The sequence below is a fragment of the Mobula birostris genome, chromosome 4 (assembly GCF_030028105.1).
Source record: "Mobula birostris isolate sMobBir1 chromosome 4, sMobBir1.hap1, whole genome shotgun sequence".
NCBI lineage: Eukaryota > Metazoa > Chordata > Chondrichthyes > Myliobatiformes > Myliobatidae > Mobula > Mobula birostris.
In genome coordinates, this window is record NC_092373.1 from 63922866 (window position 1) to 63950048 (window position 27183).

Consider the following 27183-nt stretch of genomic DNA (forward strand, 5'->3'; position numbering starts at 1 on the left):
AATTCACTAAAAGGGGGGAATGCACCATCCATTAAAGCAATCATAATGGCAATCACTGACTATCCTGTGACAGCTCGGCTCCACTCAACGCTGAATTATTCATGAAAGTGTACCCTGAACCCCATTCACCGGGATTAAAGAAACCATTCAGAGCCAAATCCTGCCTTCACGGTGCAATGGAATGGGAGTACAAATCCAACAGGCTGAAATGGTCAGTTGTTAGGCGAATTCATAACCATGCAAAAAGAAAGAGTTATGAGCAAGGGCACTGTTTATATATGCCAGGTCATCTGTTAGTTCCAGATTCACCAGTACGAGCAGGGCAATTTATGCAGTATTGAGGGATCACATGTTTTAATTTGCTTGGAAGTCTTCTCACAGTGCGAGCCGTGTATCCATGATGGTTTCTCTCTTACCTTGGTAGATGTATTAGTCACCAACAGTACATGGCAGGGTCCTTCAAACCGAGGTTGCAAACAATCCTCCTGACTAAATGTCCAGCCAACCACATAATCTCCAGGTTCTCTGTCATGAACTTAGTGTTGGCATCAGCCATTGTGCTTCCTTCAAGCGATACTTTTCATCAAGGATGCACAATAGGCCAACGTGCTTTCGTCCAAATTATGCACATCTGTTTGATTAACTCTTAGTGGTACATCAAACAGCAGGTACAATGGCTGTCCCATTATGACTTTGTGGGGGGAACAATTCAGTAATCCTGTTGGCTGTGGCTCAAATGGTCATACAGACCAATGGTAATACTTGTTTCCATCTTGATCCACATTTAACAAGCTTGTTTTTAATTGTTCCATTCAATGCTCTCTATGAGGCCAAGGATGGTAGCTGCAATGGAAATGTTGGTCAATCTGTAAGGCCTTCTTTTATTACCTTCCCAGTAAAGTAGGGACTGTTGTCACTAGGGAGTTTTAAGAAGGAAGAGAAGCAGAAGAGAGGAAATTATAGGCTAGTTAGTCTGGTGTCAGTGGTTGGGAAGATGTTGGAGTCAATTGTTAAGAATGTGGTTTCAGGGTACCTGGAAGCACATGATTAAATAGGCCATCCCAGCGTGGTTTCCTCAAGAGAAAATCTTACCTGAAATTCTTTGAAGAAATAGCATGCAGAACAGACAAAGGAGAATCGGTTGATGCTGTGTACTTGGTTATCAGAAGGCTGTGATGAGGTGCCACACATCAGACTGCTTAACCAGTTAAGAACCCATTGTATTACAGGAACGATTCTAGCATGGATGAAGCAGTGTATGATTGGCAGGAGGCAAAGTGTGGGAATAAAGGGAGCTTTTTCTGGTTGGCTACCAGTGACTAGTGGTGTTCCACAGACGTCTGTGTTGGGACTGCTTCTTTTTGTGCTTATATGTCAATGATTTGGATGACAGAATATATGACTTTGTTGCAAAGTTTGCTGATGATATGAAGAGAGGTGGAGGGACAGGTAGTCTTGAAGAAGCTGTGTAAATACATCTATTGATGCTTCTGGACACATCTTCAGTGATGTTCCTGGAATCATTGGGTGTTTCGGGTCTTTCAACATCATACAACCTCCTCCAGGTGATCCAGCCGGGGCTGATCAGACCCCAGCTTGTGTCCAGATGGCTAGCTACTTATGACTCCATGGCTCCCCTCTTTTGAGCCACAGCCATCTTGAGGCCCTCTCTGCCGCATCGGTGGTACTGCGGATGGCTCTCCTCTTCCTCTCTCCCTCGATGCCCAAAATGCTGAAGGCTCTAACTAAAGAACGGGCTATGAATCCCCTACAACCAGCCTCCACTGGGAGACACCTCGCTCTCCATCCAGCCTGCTGACAGTTGCTGACCAGTCCTGAGTACTTGGAGAGCTTCCTTTCAAAGGCCTCTTCCAAGCTATCTTCCCATGGGACTATCAGCTCCAGCAGCACCACTTGCTTAGTGGACTCAAACACTAGGACAATGTCTGATCGCAGGGTGGTGGCTGCGATATGGTTGGGGAACTTCAGCTGCCCTTCGAGGTCCACCAACAGCTGCCAGTCCCTTGCAGAGGTCAGAATGCCTGCAGATGTTCTTTTGGCAGGTATTGGCTCTTCCCCAGCTCTGACAAAGGCAATGGTCTGCTTGGAGGGTCAAGACCGCTTCGCCCACTCAACTCCTGCGCTGACGGCTTCAGCGATGGTCTTCAGGACCTGATCATGCCTCCACCTGTACCGTCCCTCACCAAGTGCCTTTGTGCAGCCACTGAGGACGTGCTCCAGGGTTCCTCGCTTGGAGCACAGTGGGCACGCAGATGACTCTGCCTTGCCCCATGTGTGCAGGTTTGATGGGCTTGGAAGCACATTGTACACTGCCTGGATGAGAAATTGGATGCGGTGTGGTTCGGCTTTCCAAAGATCAGCCCAGGTCACTTTCCTCTCAACTGCATTCTCCCATCTTGTCCAAGCTCCCTGTTGCTTCATTCCCACCGCCTTGCAGGCTCTCATCTCCTCCACTACTGCTCTCACCTCCTCCTGAACTAGACGACGCCTTTCCTTCCCTCTGGTGTCCATTTGGGGAGTTGGAAAGGATCCTAACCGAGCTCGGCCTTGTGTGACCACTCCCACCAGCCTCCTGTGACGCAGCCTCGCCTCTGCCTCCTGAACAGCTTCCTCTGCCCTCCACTTCCTGCCAGTACTTACTTGGATCCCTGCTCCAGCCACTTTCGGGTCACTTGAGTCCCTATACTGTAGCACTTCTCTGGCTCTTGTTACCTTGAAGTCTTCCTCCAAGGATTTGAAGGGCAGTTGCAGTTTGTTGTGGTGTCCATAGAGTGCGATGCTGCTCAGGCTCTTTGGCAGCCCCAGCCATCTCCTGAGGTGGTTGCTAACCCTCCTCTCTAAGGTTTCGACTGTTGAGATCAGAACTGCATAGACGAGGAGGGGCCATAGGATTCTGGGAAGAATGCCATGCTGATACACCCAGGCTTTAAATTTCCCAGGTAGGCCAGACTTGTCCACAGAATTCAGCCAGCCATCCAACTCAGTGCAGGTTGCCTGATGGATGTTGTGTCCATTAAAGAGCTGTCAAAAACTTTGCCTAAGCTCTTGACTGGCTTTTCTGTGATGGTTGGGATGGCTGTGCCTGCGATGCTGAACCAGAACTTGTTCTCCACCTTTCCTTTCCTCAGCACCATCGATCTTGATTTGGCAGGTTTGAAACGCATCCGGGCCCACGCCACCAGCTTTTCGAGCCCTTGCAGAATCCTCCGGCAGCCTGGGACTGATTCTGTGGTGACTGTGAGGTCATCCATGAATGCCTAGAAAGTCTACGGAAGGACTTAGACAGATTCGGAGAATGGGCAAAGAAATGGCAGATGGAATACAGTGTCGGGAAGTGTATGGTCATGCTCTTTGGTAGAAGAAATCAAAGGGTAGACTATTTTCTAAATGGAGAGAAATTTCAAATTTTGAGGTGCAAAAGGACTTGTGAGTCTTTGTGCAGGATTCCCTGAGGGTTAATTTACAGGTTTAGTCTGTGGTGAGGAAGCCAAATGCGAAGTTATCATACATTTCAAGGGGACTATAATATAAAAGAAAGGATATAATACTGATGCTTTATAAAGCACTGGTGAGGCCTCTTGTCTTGACACTGCAGAGGGTTCAAAGGAGGTTCATGAAAATGATTCCAGCATTGAGTGCTTGTCCTATGAAGAGTGTTTGATGACTCTGGGCCTGTACTCAGTGGAATTCAGAAGAATGAGGGGTGACTTAATTGAAACCTATTGAATGTTGAAAGGCCTTAATAGAGTAGATGTTTCCTGTGGTGGGAGCGTTTAGGACCAGAGGACACGACCTCAGAATAGAGGCGCGTCCATTTTAAATGGAGATGAGCTGGAATTTCTTTAGCCAGAGAGTGGTGAATCTGTGGAAATTATTGTCACAGGCAGCTTTGGAGGCCAAATCTTTATGTATATTTAAGGCAGAGGGTGATAGATTCTTGGCTGGTCTGGGCACCAAGTGATAAGGGGAGAAGGCAGGAGATTGGGGATGAGAGGAACAAAGGATCAGCCGTGATAGAATTGCAGATCAGCCATGATGAAATGGTGGAGCAGACCTGATGGGCCAACTGTCCTAATTCTGCTCCTATATCTTATGGCCTTATAGTCTTATAAACATTTAGCTCCTGTAACTGCCTCATTCTTTCTGAAAGGAAATGCTTCAACCCATCCTGAAAAAATACATCAATAATGACCAATCATTCACGTGAAGGCAAGTCTATAAAATCTATTTGTAAATGCATGAGTGGTCCATCAAAGGATGATGCATGAGATGCTTCCATCTTCACTATTTTCCATGGATTTTGTGAAATATAGTACATCAGGACTGGATTAAGCTAATGCCTTTACCATATGTTATAAAGGGGCCCTAAATTAAAAAGATGCACATGAGTATTAAAACATAAATTATTTACTTGCATAGTAAAGTAATTCAATTTTTTTCATTTGCTATACAGCCAGATAATACAACAAATGTCTGACACTTCAGTAATAGTATTACTTCCATGTAAGTATCAATTTCAAATGTCAAAAGTAACAAAACCACAATTTAAAAGTTTTATTTTCTAGATTTAGCATGAGCACGTTTGTTGATGGTACTGGAAATGTCTATTTCACGCAGAAGTTCATGTTCAGTGCTCATTAGAGTGAGATTGTTCAATCTGTTTTGACCCATGGTGCTCCTTAGTTCATTTTTAATCCTTTTCAGTTTTGAAAATGAGCGTTCTCCACTGCAGTGGGTAACCATGAGTGACAAATAGATGTGCAAGGCATTTTCTACATTTGGAAAACATGACTCCAAAGAATTGTCAGTTATCAAACAGTACAACTGTAACTCTACAAGGTCTTGTTTGGCGTCAATGTGAGAAGCAAGATCAGTTTTCAACAGTTTAATAAACTGCACAAATTCTTCATCAAGACTTTCTTCCAGATCTTCCAGATGTGATTTAATAAGATTTGATGACCTCTTTATGATTGCTTCAGGTGTAAATGACTGTAACTGATGAAGAAATCCAAAAACACCATTCACCTTTAGATAAGCTTTCTGCCTTTTTGACAGGGCAGAAAGCAAGCTGTCAATAATGGCAAGAAATGTTCGGCTTTTAAACTTCTGAGAAGGCATTTGAAATTCAACAAGTGGATCAAGAGTGCTGGAACAACTGAAATCATCATACCTGCAAATTTGCTTGTGTTTACTTCAAGTTTGCTGTTGATAATCTTCACACTTAGTCAGATCCTTGGATTTTTGCTCAATGTCTGAAAAAGTAGACCGCATAACTTGAATATATCCATGCAAGGATTCAGAGAGTGCACAAGCTGTGTTCAAGTCTTGACCAGAAGATTGCAAAGAAGCACTGGTCATTTGAAAACACTGTAATACTTGATCTAACAATATGACCATTATTCCTGTTACCAACTTCATCATGGTTGAAAGTAGTCCACGAGCCTGTTGTCAACACTCTGCCTTCTGATCATTGTTATTTGAAATGTCATCCAAGACTTCTTTTATTGAAGAAAAGCTGTGTAAAACTGCTTTTGTTGCATCTGCACGAGCTGACCACCTGGTATCTGACATTATTTTCACAATGGGCAAATGAGCACCACCATCAGAAAATGCAGCAGAAAGGAGATCCCACTGATAAGTAGAAGCAGAAAAAAATATGTACAGGCTTTCTACAAATTGAAAGAAAATTAATGCTTCTTGACCACATTCAGCAGCGCATTTTCCAACCAAATTTAGTGAATATGCAAAACATGGAATGTAATCTGCGAACTCATTCAGCTCTTTAATTCATGCTTGTAAGCCACTATACTTGCCACTCATGTTGCTGGCATTGTCATAACTTTGACCACGACAGTGTTTTATATCAATGTCATTTTCCTTTAAAAAGTCAAGTAAACTTTGAGCGAGCTGTTCAGCATTATGACCTTCCATATCCAAAAACTTCACAAATCTTTCAACTGGTCCAGACGGCAAAACATAGCGCACAGTCAAAGTCAGCAGCGCAACTTCCAGCGGCGTAACAGCGCACGCTGCAGCGGCTTGGGAGTGTGGGAGATGGCACAAAAGTCACCATCACACAGCAAGGAGCCAACACACGCCTGTGCACACATACCATGCAGCTCCCCCGCCATGAAAACAGCAGCATTGCCAGATCATCGTGAGAATACGGTGAGACGTCGATTTCACCAGACTGCAGCTTGCAACCATTTAGTACAGGGCCCTCAAAAATGCGGGGCCCGTAGCGTATGCTACTTTTGCTACTCGGTTAATCTGGCCCTGCAGTACATATCACACATTGTACACAAACTTGATTTGCATCTTGTGATAAACTAGGACATACCATGTTTGATTTATACATTCTATCAATCCTTTCTTCAGCCTCTGGGGAAAGAGTACTGTGCCCTGAAGGGTACTGGAGCATTTGAGTCGTTTGGCCACTTTATGCGGCTCAGCTGTCAGCAATTGGCTAGAGGACCCAAATCAGCACAAAAACAATCCTCCTGCAACTTTCTTTTCAAAGGTTGCCTCTGCTCCTAATGTACTAGAGAGTGGTAAAAAAAAAGCCCTTACCTCCTTAAAATTGCCAAATATTCCATCCAGTCGTTTCCAGGACCTTCTGTCATGGCAATTCTCAAAGACCCTTGACCATTAGTGCAAGGCCCTTTGCCACCTAAGTCTGGAAACTGCTAAAGTTAGGTGGGGTTCCCTATTCTCCTAATCTTGTACTGTGCACTGAACCTTGTGGGGAGTTCACAATACCAGAAACCCCCGCATGTATTTCGGAATTGTATAGAACAATTTCCTTACTGATATAAGAGTTCAATTTCCAATGCATGAAATGGTCATTTCCAGCTGGGTGAAGATAACAGTGCCACATACCGAGTTGTAGGTCTAACCAGAATCTAGAGAAATCTCCAGGCACTTTCAAACCACTATCATAAAAATGTACCAGATTCTTTGGTAAGTGGGTAGTGAGCGCCTGCCACTTATACAAAATAGGTTAACTCCTACTGAAATAGTATAGTCTCTGGTATACACACATTAGTTGTCTCACAAGTGTAGGTAATAGTAGCTCACATTTTACACAATAAATCTCTTCTAAATAAGTGTACAGGCACAGGATCTTGATATCCTGTGCTAACCTCTACTGGGTCTGATTTCAGGACATTAATAGGCTGTCCTCTGTGTGGCAAGGACAGAATGCAATTTGGGCTGAAGACATTTGCAATGGTACTAATTGTACGTCCCATAGCCTGCACTTTTGGCAGACCTGAATATTGTTCTTTTCTGTACTACCTTTTTCATATATTCTTCTACAGACTTACCTCTCCCTTATGTCTCCATAACCTTAGACCAATTAGCCCTTTTAGGAAAGTCAGCATGTAATGCCCCATACATGTTTTTATAAAAATCTTTATTTGGCATCGTGGCAGGTCCTGTTCCTGAAAGCCTTGAATATTAACCTCATAAAATTCAAGCTGGGAGCCTAACCATGCCCTTGTTAAGGTTTCCAAATCCATATTACTAGCTTTGTGGCACAAAACAGTAGTTGTATATTTTAGAATAGCCTTTTCCAAATCTGTTTCCAGATTGGGCCATTCTTCTACCATGGCCCGTAATTCTCCTGCCGTCAAAGGTCGATATACACCGCTTGGTTCCCTATCCATAGTTCTTCCACCAATCCCTTCCCATAATTATTAAACATATACTGTACTGATGTCCCCTTATTTGGGACAGGGAAAGACTCTCCTTGTCCCATTATGACCAGTTTCTAGTCTCTCTTCCTCACCTTACTTACCATATTTTCTTTTTCTTTTGTTCACTACAGCATCCTGTAGGGATTAAATTTATGAGCTCAGTTTCAACAAATCCCACTCTTACATACTCTTTTTACAGTTGCGTCCCTGAGACTCATACCAATGCGTCCCTAACACCACATATATCTCTGACAGTCCTACCAGTCAAATTTAATCCTTGATACCCAAATGTTTCTGGTTGCCGTGCCGAAAATGTTGGAATCACAGAGAGGGAAACTGATCCACTCAATAGGTAGTGGCACAGATTGCATTGTATAGAAATAGAGCAGGGCAGAACCCAGTATTTCCTTCTCACCTGGAAAGGAAACTTACGTTTTGGTGATCACTCTTCCACTGCATTTTCCCCGGGAACAGGCAGTCACCAGGATTCCCCTTGGTCTGCTCCTTCAGCCAACACCTGAAAAGATCAGTGTCTTAAAACAACCAGCAATTAACTCAGAATGGATCAATCAGAAGTGCATTTATTTTACTTACAGCAAGGGAAGACAAGCACTACACAAGTGTCAGTGATAGCTTTAAAAAACAGACAGCTTAGTCCCTCCTTTATACACAAGTGTTGGCTCAGTTCAAGGAGAGGGTGCATTCTGTTTGTTTGCTTAATCAGAGGGCATTCTTCCAGTACTGAACCTGCTTGTCTTTCTACAGTTTGTCAAGGACTCGGGTTCCATTAAATAATGTTGCACAGACACTATTAACGAAGCAATATGGTACAATGCAGGTTCCATTTTGTTATGGACAAAAATTCTATTTTGTTACTACAAGTAAAGTGCATTGCCACAAAGCCACAATAACAGGTAGGGAATCGAGGAATACAGACCATGTGCAGACAAAACATTTGGTTTAGTTGGCGTAGGTTTGGTGGGTTAGAAGGTCTGTTTCTCTGCTGACCTGTTCCGTGTTTTAAAGGGAGTGTTTGTACATTGTCCCTGCAGTGAAGGGAGGGAGCACACATTCTTGCTGTTGGATTAGCATGTGCGCATGCGCCGGTCGTGCATGCAGCCTGCTACAGTTGCTCCGTAGTTTCTTACTTTTAAACTTTATAACTTAGTTACTTCTTGTATTTTTTTTCTCACGGTAACACGTTGAAGCTGCACCCTCTCTAACATGCTGGTGGAGAGAGTTTTACTTTTTTTTTAGCGCTGGAATTAGTTACATTCGGACAGGTCTCATTAGCATGGCAGCAGGATGGCCGCATTGTGTATTCCAGGGACCAATTGATTATGCTCATGCCCGCCGGCTTAGCGAACAGAGCAGCGGCCATCCCGGCTGAAATCTGGAGGAAAACGCACAGAGGATGCAGAGGGGGATCAAAAAGGCAAGGGAAGAGGACCGGGTCGAGACAACAGAGGCTTATGGAGAAGAGAAGTTATAAGCTGTGTCTCCCCTCTCTCATCATGGGAAATGTGAGATCGCTGGGGAATAAAATGGACGAACTGATGGCGCTTGTCAGGAGTCAGAGAACATTTCGGGAGAGCAGTGTCATGTGCTTCACTGAGATGTGGCTGCACGAGGACATACCCAATCGAAGCATTTCCATAGAGGGCTTCCAGACCGTTCGAGCTGACCAGAATTGCACTGAGAGCGGTAAGCGTAAAGGAGGGGGGCTTGCGGTTCTGGTAAACAACAGATGGGGCAATCCTGGGCATATTACGATCAAGGAATGTGTTTGTAGCCTGGATATTGAACTTTTTGCTGTTGGACTCTGGCCATATTATTTGCCAAGGGAAATCTTGCATGCAATTGTGGTTGTTGTGTACGTCCCTCCCTCTGCCAACCCGACGTTGGCGTGTAACATCATTTACAAACCCAGCACCCAAGTGCCCTCATTACCATCTCGGGTGACTTCAACCATGTTACCATGGCTAGAACACTGCCCAGCTTCACGCAGTATGTGAGCTGTACAACCAGAGGGGAGAGGACTCTGGATTTGATGTGCGCTAACGTTAAGGATGCATACAGCTCCTCTCCCCTCCCCCCACTGGGAAGGTCAGATCACAACCTGGTGCATCCAAAACCCTGCTACATGCCCCTGGTGAAGAGTAAACCTGCAACCTCGAGGACAGTGAGAAAATGGTCGGAGGAGGCTTATGAGGCACTCCAGGGTTGTTTTGAGGTGACAGACTGGTAGGCACTCTGTGAGCCACATGGAGAGGATATTGATCGTCTCACGGAGTGCATCACAGATTACATCAACTTCTGTGTGGACTGCAATGTTCTGACAAGAACTGTCTGTTGTTATTCAAATAACAAGCCATGGGTGACAAAGGACATTAAGGACATCCTGAATGTTAAAAAGTGGGCATTTAGAGATGGAAATAGGGAGGAGCTGAGGGCAATACAGAGGGACCTGAAAGCCAGAATCAGGGAGACTAAAGACAGGTACAGGAGGAAACTTGAGTGGAAACTCCAGCAGGACAACATGAGGGAGGTCTGGAGGGGTATGAGGACCATCATTGGGTTCCGGCAAACTAGCAACAGAGCTGCTGAAGGCAGTGTGGACAGGGCCAATGAACTTAACCTGTTCTTTAACAGATTTGACATTGTGGCCCCGGCCCATCCCCCACATGAGCCAACTGTTGTCGGCCCCCAACCAACACATATTCCACTTTCCCCTCCTACCCCTCCTCACAGTCCCCCACCCTGTTCTCATGACTATACCCCTTCCCCACACGAAACCACCATGGTGGGCTTCACAGCTGAACAGGTGAGAAGACAGCTGAAACGTCTCAACCCAAGCAAGGCTGCAGGACCGGATGGTGTCAGTACCAGGGTGCTCAAAGCCTGTGCCCCTCAGCTATGTGGAGTACTTCGCCATGTATTCAACCTGAGCCTGAGGCTCCGGAGGGTTCCTGTACTGTGGAAGACGTCCTGCCTCGTTCCTGTGCCGAAGACGCCGCGTCCCTGCGGCCTCAATGACTACAGGCCGGTGGCATTGACTTCCCACATCATGAAGACCCTGGAGAGACTTGTTCTGGAGCTGCTCCGGCCTATGGTCAGGCCACACTTAGATCCCCTCCAGTTCGCCTACCAGCCCCGACTAGGAGTTGAGGATGCCACCGTCTACCTGCTGAACCGTGTCTACGCCCACCTGGACAAGCCAGCGAGCACTGTGAGGGTCATGTTTTTTGACTTCTCCAGTGCGTTCAACACCATCCGCCCTGCTCTGCTGGGGGAGAAGCTGACAGTGATGCAGGTGGATGCTTTCCTGCTGTCATGGATTCTTGATTACCTGATTGGCAGACCACAGTACGTGTGCCTGCAACACTGTGTGTCTGACAGAGTGATCAGCAGCACTGGGGCTCCACAGCCCCATTTCACCATTTACACCTCGGACTTCAACTACTGCACAGAGTCTTGTCATCTTCAGAAGTTTTTGGATGACTCTGCCATAGTTGGATGCATCAGCAAGGGAGATGAGGCTGAGTACAGGGCTACGGTAGGAAACTTTCTCACATGGTGTGAGCAGAATTATCTGCAGCTTAATGTGAAAAAGACTAAGGAGCTGGTGGTAGACCTGAGGAGAGCTAAGGTACCGGTGACCCCTGTTTCCATCCAGGGGGTCAGTGTGGACATGGTGGAGGATTACAAATACCTGGGGATACGAATTGACAATAAACTGGACTGGTCATAGAACACTGAGGCTGTCTACAAGAAGGGTCAGAACCGTCTCTATTTCCTGAGGAGACTGAGGTCCTTTAACATCTATCGGATGATGCTGAGTATATTCTACGAGTCTGTGGTGGCCAGTGCCATCATGTTTGCTGTTGCGTGCTGGGGCAGCAGGCTGAGGGTAGCAGACACCAACAGAATCAACAAACTCATTCGTAAGGCCAGTGATGTTGTGGGGATGGAACTGGACTCTCTCACAGTGGAGTCTGAAAAGAGGATGCTGTCTAAGTTGCATGCCATCTTGGTCAATGTCTCCCATCCACTACATAATGTACTGGGTAGGCACAGGAGTACATTCAGCCAGAGACTCATTCCACCGAGATGCAACACAGAGCGTCATAGGAAGTCATTCCTGCCTGTGGCCATCAAACTTTACAACTCCTCCCTTGGAGGGTCAGACACCCTGAGCCAATAGGCTGGTCCTGGACTTATTTCCTGGCACAATTTACATATTACTATTTAATTATTTATGGTGCAACTGTAATGAAAACCAATTTCCCCCGGGATCAATAAAGTATGACTATGACTACTACTACTATCCATTCGATTCAGAATGGGAATCGCTAGCACCAGCTGACAAGATTTGATTTTAACTATGCCCACAACTTTTAAATCAGAGATGCTCATAGGTTCAGTATCTGTTGGAAACATTTCAAGCATCCAGAAGATTAGGGTAAACGAAAGAGCAACATTGAGGGTGACAAAAATCAAAGTCAAATTGGAGTTTATTGTCATCAGCACAAGTAGATGCATGAAATGTGCGTGGAAAAACCTACTTACAGTAGCATGGCATGCACATAGTATCACGTAGGATTTGCAAGAAAAGTGCAAATTAAACATAAATTATACACAATTTTTACCAGAAAACATGATTAGAATAAAAAAAAGTTAATTTTTGTGCAAAGTAGTCATTGTATTGTTAAACAGTAGTGATTAGGGTTTTGCCAGTTGGTTCAAGAATGCTGCTCTTCCAGAACCTGGAGGGATGGGACTTCAAGCTTCTGTACCTGCTGCCTGATGGTAGCTGCAAAAAGATGGGAAAGCCTGGATGGTGGTGATATTGCCTTCTTGGTGCAGCACCTCCTGCAGATACCAACGATAGTGGGGTTGGGGGAGATCTGCCCGTTACACTCCTGCACATTTGAACTACCATTCCAGACCATGACGCAACCAGTCAGAATACTTCGAACAGTACATTTGTTGAAGATTTTCAGTTGCTGTTTTCTTTTATTTGACAACATTTGTGATCCAACCACTGCTGCATTGACTTTGCCTTTACAGATAGCTCGCCCTGACTCCAGCTGCTGGTCACACCAGGAGGGCACAGTATAAATCTGTGTTTCTGTGTTCAGAGCTGCTCTACGCTGTTATTCAATCCCATTTATTCCTCCCTCTCTTGCAAGTGAGTTGTCTTCCACCAGCTTGGGAGTGTTATATACAGTAGATAATGCTAGGACAGGCAAAGGCACAAGGAAATGGGTGCAAAGGGAATGCACAAGTCGACTAACCAATGTATCATGTTCTTTTGTCATGATTGGTACTACAAAAATATTAGAAATATTAATTTGGTTAGATCAGGGGTCCCCAACTATTTTTTGCACTGAGGACCGGTTTATTATTAACAATATTCTTGCGGACTGGCTGACCTGGGAGGGTGGGGGCAGTGTTGCCAACGGACAAGCGTAGCAGTCAAATACATTGTGCTTACCCGGAGAAAGACTACCATTACCATGAAGACTTGCACGTGCACCTGTGTGCGCATACGTGTACATGCCGATTTTTTTTCTACAAATCATTTTTGTCGATTCTGTTCAGTGAAACTACACTATACATACATTATTTCTACTTTATATAGGCTGTGTATTTATCATATCATTCCTGCTTTTACTATATGTTAGTGTTATTTTAGATTTTATGTAACACAGTGCATGAATATAGTGATAAGTCACTTATAAGTCAATAGAATCATAACATTTTAAGTAATGTTTGGATATTAAACACACAGCACATATTTTCCTTGTATGAACATATAAAATCATTGCAACACAGCAATATCGCTGAATCAGTGGGAGCCCTGGGTTTGTTTCCTGCAGCAAGACGATGCCATCAAGGGGTGATGGGAGACAGCGATACTCAAAGGGGGTTCCTTATGTCCAGTCTATTACGCAATTTAGTTTTCATTGCATTCATTGCAGAAAAGCCTGCTTTGCAGAGATATGATGTTGGAAATGAAAGCAACGTTTTCGGTGCTTTCGTGGCTATCTCAAGATGTTTAGCCTTGACTTTGATCCGGAATGCTGGTAGAGATGTTATGTCAAACACACTTTTCAGCCCGCCGTCATTTGCAAGCTCGAGGAGTTGATCTTCTTCCCGCGCTGACATGGATGACGTGTGGGTAATGACCTCGCTTGCGTAATGACCTCGCGTGCGTTTAAGTTCAACAGTGGGCATGTCAGAGAATGAGGAAAGGTGCAGCTGACTCATATCGTTTCATATCGCCAAATCATATCGTTTCCTCGTGGCCCAGTAGCACATGCTTTGCGGCCCGGTGGTTGGGGACTGCAGGGTTAGATCTTGTGTTCAGCTACCATTGTGATGTAAGGCTAGAATCTATGGTCTGATGGGACATACTGTTGCTTTAATTTTTTAATATTTATTGGATTACTGCCGCATTAACTTTTCAAAGATGTTTTCTAATTGCCTAGACAAGAGGCCCAAGGACCAGTTTGTTATCCTGCTGCTGTGCTGAAGATACAAGTATTCCCATTGGATTGAAACAAAAAATATGCTGGAGGAATTTAGTGGATTGAGCAGTATGTGGGAGGAAAGGAATTGTCACCATTTTGGGCTGAAACACTGCATCAGAACGAAGAGGGGAGCAGCAGATTGGTCCGTGTAGAAAGGAGAAGGGGAGTGGTGGGAAAGAAGCTCAAGGTGATTGGTGGACAGAGGAGAGGTGTAAGATTACAGGCAGTTGAGACATGCTGGCTGGTGAATGATGTGGTGAGAGAGTGAGAGTGAGAGTGAGAGTGAGAGAGTGAGAGAGTGAGAAAGATAGAGATAGATAGATATGGAGCAATGTTGGGGGGGGGCAAGGAGACAGCTGTTGAAAGGAGTTAAGCATGAACACAAAGGGCTAAAGCCTGGTTTATACTTCGCCGCAAAGCCGACGCGGAACCCTACGCGAGAACCTGTGTTGCTGCGCCACACACCTCTCCCAAAATGTAACCACACGTCGTGGCAACGCAGAACGCAACAACTGTGATTGGTCCGCTTGGTAGCATCGCATGTCATCCTACGCTGCAATAGCTTCCCATTGGGCGACTGAAGGGCAGGGAAGGAACTCTGGCTGCAGTACTTTCCATAAAGCTTTACAGACCTCCGAAATTATGGAGGACACATTTCGCACGAAAAAAGACGCTCGCGTCTTGTTTACCCCAAGACAACCATGACCATGAAGCCTTGCGCAGGCAGGTGAGTGCGCATGCGTGACGTGTGCGAATTGCCGAGCGATGCAGACACACCAACGCACAAGTATAAATGCTCACAACGCACGTAGGCCACTTGTGTAGGTTACGGCGTCCAGTTAACGCAGAAGTATAAACCAGGCTTAACACTAAGAATGTGATAATGGAACCATTAGAGGAGGGGTAAATTACATTTGGAACCAGAATCAGATTGGAAGAGACAGCTGAACTGAGTGTATCCAGTGGCTGAATGGAATAAAATGGGTAAGCAGGATGAAGGTGGGTGAGAGAGCTGAAGGATACGAGGGAAAGGGGGCAAAAATAGAATGAAGAGAGGAGGATTGGAAGGGGCAGAAGGAGAAATGAACAATCCTCAAGAGGGGAATGTGGCATAACATTGGAAAACTCACCATTCATGCCATTGAATTGTAGAGCTCACAGGTGGAATATGAAGTGTTGTTTCTCCAGTTTTGCGATGGCTGTCATCCTGGCAGTAGAGAATGAACAGGTTACTGTAGGAATAGGAAGGGAAGTTGAAATAGCATGCAGCTGGGAGATTGGGCTGGTTAATGTGGGCCAAGAACAAGTGTCCTGCAGAATGATCATCCAGTCTGTGCTTGATCTCGCCAACGTAGATGGAGCCCACGTCAACAGCACTTAATGCAGTAGATGAAGTTAGAGGAGATAAACCTTTGCCCTTACGTGGAAGTGCTACTTAGATTGCTGGATGGTAGTAAAAGAAGAGATGTAAGTTCAAGTGGTAGACCTCCTGCGAGTGCAAGGCAAAGTGATAGGTCTCAGGGAGGGATGAGTGAGGAGGGTGAACAGACCAGAAAATTGCTGAAGGAGTGGGTTCTGCAGAAGACAGAATGGTTGGGGAGGAGAAGACGTGGATGGGTGGAAATAATGAAGGGTTGAATGGTAAAGTGTCTGTTGAAAAATGAAGTAAACAGCTTAATCCGGCTTCCAACAGCAGGTTTGTATCTTCAGCTCCCAATTAGGTGAAGAATCAGGGATCAAAAATAAACAGAATTTAAGATAAATGAAACAAAGGTGCATGAAGAAAATCTATTTTTGGAACATTCTGTTAGTGTTTGGAATGCATTGTCCCCCAGGCTGCTAGAAACAGAATCAAGTGAAGGGAAAGTATTTGTAGGATTAGAGAAAAAGAGCTAGTGAACTCACTGGATTGAATCACCTCTATTTATGCTGAAATAATTCTCTGGCTCTCATGTGGAATTTCTGAGGGAAAAGTGAGCTAGACATCAAAGCTTCAGAAATCCTACTTCTAAAAGGGCCTCAGCTGTAACAAGAACAATTTCCTTCATGCCCTTGGTAAATGTAGTTACAATAATAAACTAAGAAATTATGTAAAACTTCAATCCAAAAGCTTGTTTTAGTGCAGCACTAGAAAATTCAAAATACTAAAATAAGCATTATCCTTCAAAAAAAAATTGATCTGTTGTCGCCTGCTTCATTAAGCATATACTTGGCAATTTTGTGGAAATTTCTCTTCGTGTATACTTTTGAAATCTCATAATTGATGACTATATCACCATTTCCTATAAGCTGGTGCGTTTAGCGTCAGCCATTCTCATTGATGACGTGATCAATAGCTGCAGCATTATAGCTTTTGCAACTGGTGCACAGCATCTGTTTCTGTGAGAATATTTGGGATCGAACTGTACTGCCATCATGTTTGATTGGCACATGTCGAGTTATTTGGCAACTTTCATACGTATAGAAGGAAGACATGAATGTTGGACTGCAGAGTTGTCACAACTTCTCAAAAATGATACTTTGACATGAGGCACTTACATTAAGGAGGAGAGAGATAAGGGAAGAAATTCTGAGGATGTGTATTGGAATCAAAAGCAAGAAAACCTACAGGCAATTTTCCACATATTTGATCAATGTATTTAATCAAAGGTATTTTAAAAATCATTTTTCTACAATGGGAATCAGAAATCAAAGTCAATATTTGACAAGCAGGTGAAGTTAGAACATTTTGCCGATGCTGAAATGCAGTTTCCTGACACTTTTTTTTAAGCAACGTGTCACTGGCAGTTATTATTCCTAGAACATTCATTTTACCGGGGGCTTTACCAAGAATTGAAAAATATGATTTTCTGCTAAGTTTTGCTGCCTGATTGTTTGTCTTTTTGGGATGACAATAATCACATGATGTCCATTGTTCTGGATGCACTCATTATGCCAAATAGTAACAGAAATGTTTTCTGGACAATGGGCAATGCTTTCAATGCCATCTTTCAAAATAGTCTGTTCGTCTCCCACATCAACCTTCCTTTTCATATGTTTCATCTTGAATACCAGGCAAGATGCCACTGTGCTTCACAATCCTGGCCAACTTGTAGTCAACAAGGCACACAGGATATCAAATACAGGTATGTGCCATTGTGCTAGCTGTTGTCAAGCAATGGCATTTTAGTTGACCACGAAGATGTCAAGACTTAGAGGCATAAAAACTTGCTTTTCTGTGATCTTGCGCAAGTATTACCTGAATTCAGCTTGTGCCGAAAGCTATGGATTATGCTTAGTAATTCGCAACAACTTTTACATTGCTGTTTTCTTCCCAAACAGAAAATAAGGTTATCTGCTAAAATGAATCTGGTGGAATGTAATGTGCTCTTTCAAAACTGACCCATTATAAGCTAGCACAAGAGGTACTAACCCCAGACATCCATGCACTTCAGAAGCCTTTGAATAGTTTGCTAGACTCAAAAGTTACGATGGTTATTTGTTTCTTTTCAAAGTCCATATGAATAACATTATCAAACACGGTTTTACCATGTGAAATTCATTATTTAATTTCACATACTTTATAAATTTTTGGATTATATGGGTTGTTTTTTGAAAAGTTCTATTTTCTTCTTTTTGTGACCATTAACACGACACATTGTGTTCTTGTTTAGAACAAAGTAACAATTTTTCTTTGAAAAACAAACAAAACTAATTTTGATGTTATTGCTAATAATTTTCAGTTGCTGCTACTTCCAAAGATTTTGAATGTGAGGTTAATTATCTTCAACAATAAACTAATTGAAAAACTGTTAGCATTTACTTTTTATTCATAACAGTGTTACCAAAGTCCATGCAACAATTAAATAAAAAGATATTTTATCATAGATTTGCATTGCATGATGAATTCAGTTCACATCAATCTGAACACATTTATGCAAAGCCATAACCCACACATATTAAAGATATGGGATATAACTCACAAATAATGGCAGGGAATGTATTGCTTTTATTAATGTAGGTGTGGGTGAAGGGGATAATTTGGTGTGTCCAAAACAGGAACTTAGCCAGTATGTTGACTGGTTTCTGTAGGTAATGACCCAAGATGAAAGTCAAATTTGAATAATTCATTGAAATTTTGCTGGTTCAACAGGATATGAGATTATCTGGCCCGCTGTTAGATTTGGGAAGGACATGGCGATTGTGTGTCGAAGCTTGAATACTTTGGCAACAGTTCAGAGGTTTGTTATGGATCCTGGTTGAACGTCTGACTACAGAAGTTCTTGGTTTCCTTTTGAGTTGCTCTAATGGTGGTTCTTCGGGTAAACAATTAGGTTATTCAGAGTCTACCATAGACACACTCCATTCACTTGTACCATTGTCTGTCTTACTCCTTCAGATTTGCTTTTGTCTATTTCAGACAATGGGGCTGCTTCCCTATTTGCTAGTGTGCTTGAATATGACATCATAGTCTTGGGTGTAACTCGGCTAGCTCTGCTTTCAGGCCACTGTCTCCCTTGCCATCACTAATCTCATCAACTCTGGAGATCTCCCATTGACTGCCAACAAACTCATAGTTCCCTTACCATGCACTGCTCATTTCTACCCCCTACCCAGGATCCACAAACCTGACTGTCCGGATAGCCCATTGTCTCAGCTTGCTCCTACCCCACCTCAACTCCATTCTATCCACCTTGGTTCAGTCTAATCCCATCCACATCCGTGATACTTCACATGATCTCATCAGCAACTTTCAATTCCCTGTCCTGATCACCTCAGTTTTACCATAGATATCCAGTTCCTATGCACTTCTATTCTCCATCAAGATGGCCTTAAAGCCCCACGCTGCTTTCTCAACAAAAGACCAAACAAGTACCCCTCCACCAGCACCATCCTCTGTCTGGCAGAACTGGTCCTCACCCTCAACAATTTCTCCTTTGGTTCCTCCCACTTTCTCCAAACTCAAGAGGTAGCCATGGGCACTTGCATGTACCCCAGCTATGCCTGCCTCTTTGTTGGCTATGTGGAACAGTCCATATTTCAAGCATTTTCTGGTAATGTTCCTAAAATCTTGCTGTGTTACAGTTACGACTGCATTGGTGATGCTTCATGCACCCTTGCTGAGCTCTTCAATTTCATCAGCTTTGCTTCCAATTTCCACCCTACCCTTAAATTCACTTGGTCCATTTCTGACATCTCTCTCCCTTTTCTTGATCTCTCTGTCTCGATTTCTAGAGACCAATTGTCCAGCAATATCATTTTTAAACTGACCGATCGATTCCCACAGCGATCTTGACCATACTTCTTCCCACCCTGTATTCTGTAAAAATCCTATTTCATTTTCTCAGTTCCTTTTGTTTCCATTGCATCTGTTCCCAGGATGAGGGTTTCCATTCCAGGACATCTTTCAAAGAATGGGGTTGCCCTTCCTCCACCATTGATTCAATGCTCACCCACACCTCCTCCATTTGTGGGAGATCTTGTTCATCCCATCTTCCCACCGCTTTAACAGGATAGAGTTTATCTTGTCCTCACCCTCCACCCCATGAGCATCTGCATCCAACACGATCCTCCACAACTTCCGACGTCTTCAATGGGGTTCTATCACCAAACATATCTTTACACCACCCCATCCCAACCCCCACAACTCTTTTCTCTCCACTGGGATCGTTTCCTCCATGATTCCTTTGTCCATTCTGACCTCCTCACTAATCTCTCTCCTGGCATGCTTCCCTGTAAGCTCCCTCCATGCTCACCTGCCCATTCACCTCCTCCCTCACATCCATTCAAGGCCTCAAACAGTCCTTTCAGGTGAGGCAACACTTCACCTGTGAATCTAGTATTGTATCTAGTGTTCCCAATGTGGCCTTCTCTACACTGGTGAGACCCAATGTACATTTGGAGACCTCTTTGTTGAGCACCTCTGGTTCATCTGCTAAAAGTGGACGCTCTTGCTTAAATGGAGGGATGTTGTTCCACCTACTCACGCTCAATGGTTACGTGATGTTATGTCATGTTTAAATTTAGAAAAGATCCGTTGTTCAATTTCTGAATCTAGCCAAGACTTTCACACATTGTGGGGACCGTTTTTGAACTATTTTCAAAATCTTTGATTTGTTGTTAAAGTACAGATGTTGACTAATAGCATATTTCACTAAATGATAAGGATTTTTTTCTTCTTTCTTTCTTTACCAAGCAGCTTCGGTCTTGGTATAGTGGGTTTAGATTTTTTTTCTGTATAATAATAAAATCATCATATTTCAATATTATGATTAAATTAACTTACATGAACATAGAGTAATGAGGTTGCAAGTGTGATTCAAATATATGTTGGTATTATTTTATCTTTTTTTGACTTATAATATCTACTTCTCGCACTCTGTATTCTTTATGTAGAAATTAATAATAATAAAAATATCGAAATATTGAAAACGAGGAAGTGGAATTTCCCAGTGACTAGCCATTTTAATTCCTATCCCCATTCCCGTTCTGATATGTCAGTCCATGGCCTCCTCTTTGCCATGATGAAGCTGCTCTCAGTGTGGGGAAGCAACACCTCATAGCCTCACATTCTGTCTGGCTAGCCTCCAATCTGAAAGCATGAACTTTGATTTCTCCTTCTGGTAAACTTTTCCCTCCCCCTTCCCTCTTCTATTTCCCACTCTGGCCTCTTAGTTCTTCTCCTCACCTGCCTATCAGTTCCCCTGGTGCTCCTCCTTCTTTCCTTTCTCCCATGGTTCACTCTCCTCTCCTATCCTATTCTCCTCCAGCCCTTTTCCTTTTTCACCTATCACCTCCCAGATTCTTACTTCATCTCCCCTCCCCCAGCTACCTGGCTTCATCAATCACCTTCTAGCTTGTGCTCCTTTCCACACCCCCATCTAATTTTTTATTCTGGCTTCCTCCCCCTTCGTTTCCAATCCTGATGAAGGGTCTTTGCCCAAAACATTGACTATTGATTCATTTCCACAGATACTGCATTTTGTGTGTGTTGCTCTTTTTTTCCTCTTTTACCAGACTTGCTGCTAATTGTCAATGGTAAATATTCATTTGACAAAATGTTTAGGCATGAATGAATTTCTGGAGATTAAAAAATCAGCACTTCATCGAAATTGATGAGGAGAGATTAAATAATGCAAGCATTTTAATCATATTTGGACAAGGCATGCTGAAAGAGTGTAACAAGTGCACGTGAAGAGATATCTGTACCTGAAAAATATTAGGCAGCACTATTGTATGATCATTATGTAACTATTTGTCAATGTTCTTACTGGAGAAAAGGTAACAAGTCAATGATAATGATAAGATCAGAGTTCAGCATAATATCGCTGTGTTACATGCTTCATGTTGAATCTCCATGTTGAAAAATATCAGGATGTTATAAAGGAAGACTATAATTGCCTGTTCAGATCTATGCTGGTCTATACCCAGCTAATAATGTGTAATGCACACCTGGAGTACAATCCACAGCTACGTTTAATAGAAATATTTATACAATCACTATTTGACTCAGTGTGTTTGTGTTGGTTATAACAACCAATGGTACAAATGAAAGAACAACTGTGGGAACATAATTACGATTAAAATCTCCCTGCTGAAGAGAGCAGCATTTAAGAAATAGTTCAAAAAAACAATTTATTCAGTGATCTCTTTGCATTTTAACTTTATTGAATTATGTGCTCTTAACTGACAAAGCCAAAATTCTCCATGCACTACAAAACCCACCGTATTTGTCGGAAGACAAGATGTTGATTATGCTTAGTATGCATTCTTCATTTATTAAATATTTCCATTAGATAGATACAATGCCCAATAATTTCCATGCTAATGCAATAATTACATTGCATAAGGCTTTTACTTACAGAGGAAGCTTTCTGCTTCATCTTTTGTGGAGAATTATTAAAGTCAAAGTATATTAAAGTTGTCACTTTCAGTAAAAGTGGACACTAACTTGAGTATTCTATTATAGTGATATCCACATATTGAAGACTGAGAAATGTAGATCTTTAGAACACTCTGCTCTAGAGGATTAATTCAAATTAATTACAGCTGGATGGGATGATGGCTTACCTTCTGTAATGGTTTTAAAGACTGCATAATAACAAGATATAGACATTTTAAAAAGGGAAAATGTACATTCGTGATAAATATCTTGACAATGAAAGAGCGCAGAAAGACTATCTTCACAATATCTTAATTGGATCTTTGAATAGTTAAAATAGTTACCTCCTAGTTGAGGGGATATAAGAAACTAGTTGAACATAATTGGGGAGATAGCAACATACTTAAACAAGGCAGTTTTGATCTGGCGAAGGAGACATAGAGCAACCTGGTTGGCATGGATAAATTGGGCTGAAGGGTTTATTTCCATGAATTTGTATTTTATGACTCTATGACTCTAATCCCTCTGGTTCCAGAGTAGGAGAAAGTTGCGCTCAATGTCAATGTCAAAAGAGTGGCCTCAAGAATGTGGGTATGGTCCTGCATGGAATTGAATGAACTAACAGTTGTGGTCAAGGTCAATGAAGGCGCCATCAAATCCCATGTCACAGCAACTGTCTCATACATTATTCCAACAATAAATCACCATTGCTAACCTTCCAACAATGTTTATCTATTATGACTTCTTCCATAACATGTATATCCCTCTGTATATATTTACGAAGACTTGCACCAACATCTCTGTCTTCCATATGTTCAACAATGGCATGAGTATCTTGCAAGTGCCTTACCAGTGGACAGTTTGAGGCAAGTGTCTAGAATCAAATCTCTGTTAAACTCTTTATATCTGTAAGTAGGTCGGCAGCAATGAACAGGCTTTCATCACTTTGTTTCAGCCTACACTTCTATCATCTTCCCACAAACGTATTTGCAGGTTTCCTTTTAGGAGTTTGGTTAAAAGAATGGTTTGGGAATTTTGGATTGGTAGGTTTATTGAAGCAGTGTTTATGACTAATATGAGACTTCAGTAACATCTGTTAGAACAAGAGCAATGAGTTCTCAGTGGTCTGTAGATGAATGTAGTATTATGCTGTGAAATGGAATGACTAGTCTAGCTTCAGAATGATTGAACTGCATATTCCCTCTAAACGATGAAACTTCTGTGGTAATTGTGTTAGAGCATGCTGTATATGAATGTTGTTTTATTTTGTTTTTGTAATGGTTTCCTTCCAACTTAATTGTGATCTCTGAAGGTAGTTTAAATACTTAAAGGTTGGAAATGCAGCACCTTCATCTTTAAGATATTATTAGCTCTCATTTCATGACAAAATGCTTGTTTTGTCTCCTAAATATGAAGTCATTCAGTGAAAACCATAAAGAGGAAATGTTAAATTGAAATATGGTTATTGTTTAAGAGGTAGTGCTGTTTATAATTTCAGAATAATATCCTGTAATAATTATTTTGTTTATTCTTTTCTATATAAATTTCCCTGACACTGTGAGAAAGGTCTCGTGAGACTTAATGGCTACTGTCACTCCATGACAATGTCTATGAAGAATGCAGGGAAGTGTGATAATTACTCCTTGTCTGAGAACTAGTTGTGTATTTAATTGTATAAAAAAAGAAATATTGTTCTGTGGCATGGAAAGGAAATAAATGTTTTCCTTTCTACGGTAAATATTTATTTAATGTGTTAATTGAAATGGCCAGGTTGGACACCAGGAAACATGCACGATGTCCTGTGATCTGATTAAGGGTCCAATGACCCTGCTGTACTGTTGACTGTTAATTTCCTTATTGTTACAATACATGTTCCATTGAATGAAACTGACAACGTGAAGGAGTTCTCTATGAGAGTGTGATCAGTTCTCAAGCCTTAAACTGATTGAAATTAATGCTGTAACAGAAAATAGACTATAAGGATTAAAGATAGTTTTCTGTTTTTCATTTCATACACAAGACTGGGTATTTTCTTAAAACATTTGGGGTAGAGTACTGAAATATCTTTGTATTGTTTATATAAATATAAAGTGCAGTTAAAAAGTAACTTACCTAACTAATTTTCAAACAGTGTAATAAAATTTAAATTCATAGAATTTATTAGTTTCAGAAATTTATTAATTTACATAATTTATATATAATTACATGAAAATGTTTTTGTATGAGAAAAAAGGCATGCATAGAATATATTTTATATGACTTCAGCAATGTTTCACAGCACATTTCAGCTAGTGGTGTAGTTTATGAACTGTGGTCCCTTATTGAAAATTTAATAGTTGATTTGGTTACTACAAGTTCAGCACATAGTAAAGCAATAATGATAAGATAACCTGATTTCATGATGTTTATTGAGGGACCGTAGCAGTCACAACTGGGATTAATTCTCCTGTTACCTTTTAGAGAAGGATGTGTTGACCCGAGAGAGCAGTAGTAGGAATTTGGTTTAAAGTACTATCTGAAAGATCGGCCTTCTGACATGGCAGGACTATCTCAATGCTGTCCTAGTGTGTCAGTCTGCTATTCTTCATCTTGATATCTCAGCAGTGGAACCTGGGCCCACACTCTTCTGACTCAGAAACTTGAGTGTTAATGTATGAGCGATAGTGAACAGCTGTTGCTTAATGTGCAGCAGATATAACATTCTGTTTTAAAAACTATGGCTTAAATAGTGAAAAGCTCCAAAAAGAAAAAAATATATGTGTGGTAATCCAAACAGTTGATGTGAGTTCTTGTCAATGTTGTTTGGTTTTCTACGTTGCTTATTCGTTATTCACGCACATGGATGCTCTTAATTTCCACATATCCAACCACAGCGAGGCTTTGCAGATCTTAGCTTGGTACTTCACTTACTACAAGTGAAATCGGTGACAAAAAGGTGTGAACATTTATTTTCCAGAATAACTGATAATTTCTGCATGCCGATCGAATCTTGAGATATGTAATATTAATAGGAAACAATGTTAATGAAAAAAGACCTGTCGTTGAGTAGAAGAAAGCCGAAGTTGAGTAGTTGCCAATACATTAGCATCTGGGAAGCTGTGGCCAAATGAGCAGATTTATTTTTATGAATGAAGAGCTTATTTGGAGGGAAAACAATCTGACTTCCAGAAATGACCAACAGCAGAAACACGTCTTTGGCACAGAAGTTTCAATAATTCTTTTGTGTATATGTGTTGTCTTTTTGACTTGGCAGCATAGTAAAATGGATTTTCAATAATTAAGAACAGAATGTGGTTAATTTATGCAGAACAATAAACTAAAATTTATTAAGTCCATTTTCAGGAATTGAGGAATCTCGAAATTTGATGCTCTAGGGTTGATTTATTTGATATTGAATGGTTTATCACTGAGTAAAACAGAGTTTATTAAGGTTTATAGATTAGTTATCACTCTTATTTAACAAGTAAGGATTAAGCCAAAAGCAATCTGAATTGTATGGAATGTTAATAATTCGTTTTGTTACTCAAATCCGACAAAATCTTTTTCAACTCTGAAACAATGCCAAGTTTTTATGCAGCTAAATTTCCAAAATTTCCTTTTTTTTGGTATGCTGAGCTAACTGTTAAATCATCCAACTCAGAGCACTTACAGAAAATTAGAGTAATTGGATTATTGAACAATCGATCCAAATAAACCACTATTACAATTAATTAGCTATCTAAGTTATGAGTGTCCAATCAACCCAGTTGGCTTTTAATTGGATTTACTGCTTTATTTATAATAATGACACAGGACATGAACTTTGGTCAGGCATTTACATTTCCCTTGAATGTATCGTCTACTGTAAATAGACATCCAATGTAAGTGAGTCCACTTCCTTGAGGTTATTTGCTGATTGGATATGGTCATTTTAGTCATTCAGAATCAGTGATATCAGCCATCTCATAGAACAAGCAGGGGGCTGTTAATGTCAAAACATTTAGGTAATTTACTTCCTGTGCTGAAATTGCTGCTTGTGTTTATGCACTCTACTCAGAGTGGATTGGAATAATTGTGGGAAGGGGCTTGGGATGTGGCAGTAACTGGTGACATGTGTTGCAGCATATTGGGAAGCACAAATAAATGGATGTATTTCCTGGCAAGTGTACAGAAGTATGTCTTATTCATAGTGACAGGAAATGGACCATTCATTAGAAACAATGGGAGAAAATTTAATGGAAGAATTTCAAGTTACATTTGTCCTAAAATGGAAACAAAGTAATTCTTAGATTTCAGAGACTTGATAAATGCTTTTCTACAGGATGCTGAATTAGAACTCAGATTGTGTAAGTGACTAGTTCCCAAAAAGTGGACACAACTGTATTTGATGGAAATACAAAACATAGGAAAAACAATGAAAAATACACAGGTTATAAAACTTAAACAGCAATTTGGCCTTTGTCTATTTAAAAACATGTGCTTCTGGGATTCTTGTAGGAGAATGAACAATGATCCCTTTACTTCAGTAATTCCAGGATTTATTTTCAAATTATTGAAGTATATTTGGAGAATGAGCTTGGTTGAGCTCCAAGAACCAGACCTCAGCTGTAAAGAAAATCAACACAACAGAGGAATGACACTCTTAGAATTAGAACAAGCTGTTTTAGCAATTTTAGAAAGCATTGATTCTTGTGATTCTATGAGAACATATCAGATTACAGAGAGAGTTAGAAACAGAAAATAAGGCAAGAAGAAATTTGCTGAGATCCCTTGTAATGATTTCCATTCCACCATTTTCTAGAGAGTAGATTTGTTATTTCTAAATTTCCTTGTCAATGTCCCAAAATACTTTGAGAATTCTGCCTGCAATACCCTTGGAAAGTCTCAGTGATCATTTGCAGGCCAATGAATGATAACAGTTTTTCTTGAGTTTCACAAAGCATGAAAATCCTACTGAGATATAGCCTGAGTTGCCCTTGCATGCTCCTACTCAGATGATCTGGATTCGGAGAGATAATATTGCTGGCTGTGCTCAGGTTCAAGTTGAACAGTGTTGAAAAGAACCGAGGTGTGACCACTAGGGAACCCA